The sequence below is a fragment of the Urtica dioica genome, chromosome 7 (genome assembly GCF_054948205.1).
Source record: "Urtica dioica subsp. dioica isolate 48M chromosome 7, U.dioica_male_clone48M_v1_H2, whole genome shotgun sequence".
Lineage (NCBI taxonomy): Eukaryota > Viridiplantae > Streptophyta > Magnoliopsida > Rosales > Urticaceae > Urtica > Urtica dioica.
The window spans coordinates 22,564,993-22,569,341 of NC_142762.1; the positions used below are offsets into that span (position 1 = coordinate 22,564,993).

General features: G+C 38.7%; 1 long non-coding RNA gene across 1 annotated transcript; it reads right to left on the minus strand.

Annotated features, from left to right (window-relative positions):
• Positions 1–668: 668 nt before the first annotated feature.
• LOC149390433 (uncharacterized) lies at positions 669–3,295 on the minus strand. Its single transcript, XR_016300127.1, has 3 exons — positions 2,366–3,295; positions 1,935–2,028; positions 669–915 (listed from the first exon to the last, which is right to left on the minus strand). It is a non-coding gene; the product is annotated as an uncharacterized LOC149390433 (long non-coding RNA).
• Positions 3,296–4,349: the final 1,054 nt, after the last annotated feature.

The following is a 4,349-nucleotide window of genomic DNA, read 5'->3' on the forward strand; positions in this document are numbered from 1 at the left end:
ACTTTGATATGTGTGGTCAAATGAAATTATAAAAACTCCAAAAATGTGTTATTAAACATGGGAAACTAGATCAATAACTTCAAAATGAAAAAAAAAAAAAAAAAAATCCAATTATAATGAAAATCTTGATCAAACTTCAAAATGAAATAACATATTTATTAACAAGAGAAAAATTCGAAAATTTTAGAATGAACTTCCAAATCAACCATAAAAAATATGAAACCCACAGATGAGCATAAAGAAACCCTAAATTGGCCATTTGATGACTATGTTTTACACGTACAAATCGCTCGTTCTCGGACATGAATCGAAATGAATCCTTAGGTGTTTTTAATATCTTTTGTGCTTTTCTTTATTATTTTAGGTTTTTCGTGAGCTAAAAGTGTTTTGAGAGAAATGGAGTAATTTTGGGATGCTTTGATGACGTTTCGGACAAGCTAAAGTGAAACACAAAATATGACGCGATCTTCTGCAGTGTCACGACCCGCGACCTCTCGTCGGCGGCTCACGGGCCGCGACGGTGGGGTTACGTCTCAGATTTCAACATCAATATATAACAATATATCTCATATCAGCGGAAACAGAATCAAATCAACATAATAACCATAATACTTATATTAAACATCACACGATCATATATAAGTACTATAAGTGGTTATGCGAAAACCTGGGTAAATTTTTCGCTGTTTAACTTTAGGAATTAGAGCCTTATAGCGACTCTTATTTATACACAAGCTCCCTAATTTTAAGTATATATACAAGGGATAGTTTGGGGATCATAGTTTACGAAAGGGGTTCAACAAAATATAGATATTATTATAGAAGGATTTGAACCCGGGTGAGTTCCCATTAGCCCAAAGGTCAAGAGATACACGTCTGGTCTTCATCTTATTCACATCGGCGCCTTGCCCTTCTCTACATTACCAAGGGTCATAAAACTATGAGTCGATTGACTCAGTAAGTGGGAGTCTAACCTAGAAAAATAAAAGCGACTAATGCCATGTGATAACATGTGACGTGCAAACAGGCACATAAGAATGCATGGATGCAAATCTAACAAGTTCTAGAGCATGATTCGTGTGTACACACTCTAACTAGTACTTGTCGTCTTTAAGGTTACACACATCCCCCGCTATAACCTCTAGAACGACAAGAGACCAGCCTTAGACTTCGAGCAGCAGTCGTTCGGCGGCCTAAGAGTTTTAACATCTGTCTGGGATCCACTAATGGTACCACTTCATTCGACGTCGGCGCCACCCCCAGGCCCTCATAGCCCGTCAAGGTCTTCAGGCCTTCATAGCCTGGCAACAAAGTCGGGTACGACTCTTGGTCGACTCCCCGCTCTTCAGGCCTTCATAGCCTGGCAACAAAGTCGGGTACGACTCTTGGTCGACTCCCCGAAATATGAGTACTCAGCGCCATCCCCCAGGCCCTCATAGCCCGTCAGGGTTCAATTCCTTTTTGGTACCATCGACACATCATTTCTTTAGGGTTCGGGTACTCTGCAGCACTCAGAGTACACACCTATGCTACTTACAGGAGAGCGACTCGGGTTAAATCCCGAAAGAATTATCATTTCACTTTTATGCTCGTTAGTGTTTTAAGTTGAAGACTCGGGATATGACTCCCGGTACTCCTACCCTCGGCTCGAATCCGAGAGTCCAACATGCTCTCCTGTCACCTCAGATCTAGCTAAACTCTATGGTTAGCAGAGGGATCTAACTACAACAAAATAGCAACGTGGCTGGTTCAAGTTAGCATTTGAACCTATGGGTATAAACCCAACTAAATTTTCCAAAAAGAGTGGCCGAAGCCTTAATCTTTGGTGTTTGTGTCTTTTAAGGCTTTTCCTACTCTTTTTATTATTAACACGTAAATGCACGTAAACAGGATTATTCTCTTGGTAAGTAGTTGACTTATGTCTCCACACTTACCTGGGATACTGTGATAGAAGCTCGACGACCTCTGGCGATGTCTTGCTTTTCACGTTCTCTGAGATACTTGACGCTTGCCGAAACGTCTAAAGAACTAGCATCCGAGGTTGAAAGTCCGTTAGTTATTGGATTCAAAATTACTTGAAAAATATAGGGTCCAGTGTCGGAATTAGATTTGAGTCGGTTCGGAATTCGATAACGAGTTACTTCCTTAAATCTAAACTCTTATCAATTTCCAAAATTCCAAATCCGACATCTCGACTCAAAAACCCGAACCCAAACAAGTCACACGACCAAACACGAATCCAACTAACTAGTCACAAAATTCTTAGACTTGTCATTAAATCCACATTTCAAATTCAATTCTCACGTCTCAAAATCCCTAACAAACTAGAATATCTCAACATCACAAAACAACCAAAGCAAATTACCTAGCCAAACAAGTCTCACGGCCAAACAAAAGAATGCTCACGGCCAAAGGCACACACATGGCCAAAAATATTTCGAACTCACGTTCATAATTCCAGCTTCAATACCCTGTTTTCAAAAATTCATAACTCACTCAATTCTCAACGGATTTACACGTTCTTGGTCATTTTAGAAACCTCATAACGTCTATTATCCAGGAAAAATATCAACAAATCCAAATTAAATCGGTACCGAACTTTCCACGTCAATTTACAGCGGCTGTTCACAGCGAGCTCAAAATTCTCAAATCATTCAAAAATCGACTCAAATACACAAATCCGAGCTAAGAACATCATTAATCAAGTCCAAAAACCAAATAAAACTCATCAATTCCACTGATTTTAGCTCGGATCAAAAACCCCCAAATCAATTCCTCAAACCCTAATCTCCAAAATCTTCAAATCAGCCATGGAAGAATCCTTACCTCGCTAGAAGAAATGAGCTACCCAACCCGTCAACTTTCTCTTTTCCTCGTCGGAGACACTCACCGGAGCTCCCGGGACTCACGGCGCTTCTTCTTTCCTCAGCGAGGCGCGCGCGCACGGAGCTCGAGGCTCGGGTTGATGGCGCACGAGGATGGTGAGCGGGGAAGAAGAAGAACGAGGATGAAGGGGTGGTGATGTGGTTGGTCGGCCGGAGAGAGAGAGACTCGGTGGTTGTTGTTGTCAAATTTTTTTTTCTTCTTTGTTACTCTTGCAGGTACAACGCGTGAAGAAGGAGAAGAAGAGAAGATATAGCACGTGAAGAAGAAAGAAAGAGAAGAGAGAGAAGGTGAGGTGGCCGAATGTGAGTGGAGAAAAAGAAGGGGATAAGAACGCCACGTGGCATCTTCTCATTGAGCCACACGTCTCTTGAAACCACCCCTCAAAAATCTTTTTCTTTCACTCTCGTCCCTCAATTTGTTGCACTTTAATCCTTTCCAAATAAATCCTCTCAAACTCGTCCTTAATTTTAAAAAAAATAATCATGAAAAATAACCGAGAATTTCTTATTAATTCCCGTTATTTTAAATATATTTAAGGGATATCGGAATTTATTTTCACTCTAAAGATTTTAAGTCTCCGAGTACGTTCCGAATAAATTTATTCGGAAGTTAATATCGAGGTTACTCGAATATCCTTATTCCGAAATTCCATCGACCTTAAATATATTTATGATTATTATTGTTTTTTTTCTCCAAGATATTTAAAATTTAAAGACGTCTCATGTGCAACAAGAATTTGATTGAAAATAAAACTCGTTTATTTTATTCAAATTCACAAGTCGAGCGTTGCAAAAGTTTGTGTATTACATGCAGCTTCTTAGATTTTAATTTGATGAATTTGGATGATCCAGGTCAATAATTGTGCAGTTCATTCTAAGATTTCTGAGCAAGACGTTATGGCCCATTCAAAATCACTGTACAGCTGTTCAGTTTCTCCGCAGTCCAAAAACGCTATTTTGGTTAATTACTCGATTTTAATCGTTTTTTATGCTCATATTGCTCCGAAAATCAACCTAAGCCTACATATACTATTCTTGTAGCCTCAAAACACATCTTTCATTCTTGTTTCCTTTTCCCTTAGTCTCCCATGTAGTTTTTAGTTATTTTTTAGAGCTTTTGAACTGAAAAAGTGTTCTTCGTTAGAATCGACGCCTCCGACGAGTCTCTTGAACCTCTACTTCAATTGTTCTTGTTTCTTTTTCTCTTTTATTTATTTTATTTATTTGAGTTATTGTTGAACATCGAGTTTATTTAATATAAAATTTCTTTTTCTTTCAATCTTTGTTTTATTGTTTTTAACTATTCTGTTATGTTAACCATTGATTATGAACATCATTAGAGGCTAAGTTTCTTATGAGGTTGCAATGTAGCCGGGATTAGTAATGGTTGGGGGGTTTGTTAGGGTCAGATTATGCTTAATTGCTTCGTTATTATGGATTGCTTGATAAGAAATATGTTTAATG